This window comes from Sinocyclocheilus anshuiensis, unplaced genomic scaffold (genome assembly GCF_001515605.1).
Source record: "Sinocyclocheilus anshuiensis isolate Anshui unplaced genomic scaffold, SAMN03320099.WGS_v1.1 scaffold1051, whole genome shotgun sequence".
Taxonomy (NCBI): Eukaryota; Metazoa; Chordata; class Actinopteri; order Cypriniformes; family Cyprinidae; genus Sinocyclocheilus; species Sinocyclocheilus anshuiensis.
Window position 1 is genome coordinate 966,035 of NW_015546234.1, and position 1,027 is coordinate 967,061.

The 1,027-nt window shown below is 29.6% G+C and overlaps 1 protein-coding gene across 2 annotated transcripts in view; it reads left to right on the forward strand.

The window, feature by feature from the left end:
• LOC107701491 (protein kinase C eta type-like) overlaps positions 1 to 1,027 on the forward strand; it is a 16,731-nt gene that overhangs the window by 8,759 nt on the left and 6,945 nt on the right. The gene's annotated exons all lie outside the window — the stretch shown is intronic.

Here is a 1,027-nt window from a genome sequence, read left to right on the forward strand (position 1 = left end):
CTCTCTCTCTCTCTCTCGCTCTCTCTCTCTCTCTCTCACTCTCTCACTCACACACACACGTTTGTATGTGGACTTTCCATAGGCATAATGGTTTTTATACTGCAGAAAACTGTATTTTCTATCCCATAACCCTAAACCTACCCTTCGAACAAAACTCGCTGCATTTTTAGATGTTAAAAAACAAAACAAACAAAACCCAGTGTCCTCATAAACCATGTTCACATTGTAATACCTATGTCATTATACACATTTGTGTGCTCATTAACCATATTATTCACCTGTACACACAAACACAGGGAAATTAATGCTTTTATGCAGCAAGGACATATTAAATTGATTAAAAGTGATAGTGAAGACATATATAAAAATTCTGTTTCAAATAAATGTTGTTGTTTTTTTTCTATTAAAAATAATTCAGGGTTTCAAAATTGCTAATAAAAAAAAACCCAAATCAGCATATTTGAATGAATTTTGAAAGATTATGTGAGACTGGAGTAATGGCTGCTGAACATTAAGTTATGCCAACACACAAAGAAATTACATCTTAAAATATATGATAAAAATAGTAAAAAACTTAAAATTGTAATAATATTTTACAATATTAAATGTTTACTGCATTTTTTACTGTATCAAACAAATGGAGCTTCAGTGAGCAAACAAAAACAAAATCTTTTTTTTTCAAAAACATAAAATCTCACAGACCCCAAACTTTTGAAAGGTAGTGTATTTGAAATAAAAAAGATATAACATAATTTAATAGATTCATATGTTAAAAAATAAAAAAATACATATATACAGTGGGTACGGAAAGTATTCAGACCCCCTTCAATTTTTCACTCTTTGTTATATTGCAGCCATTTGCTAAAATCATTTAAGTTAATTTTTTTTCCTCATTAATGTACACACAGCACCCCATATTGACAGAAAAACACAGAATCGTTGACATTTTTGCAGATTTATTAAAAAAGAAAAACTGAAATATCACATGGTCCTAAGTATTCAGACCCTTTGCTCAGTATTTAGTAGA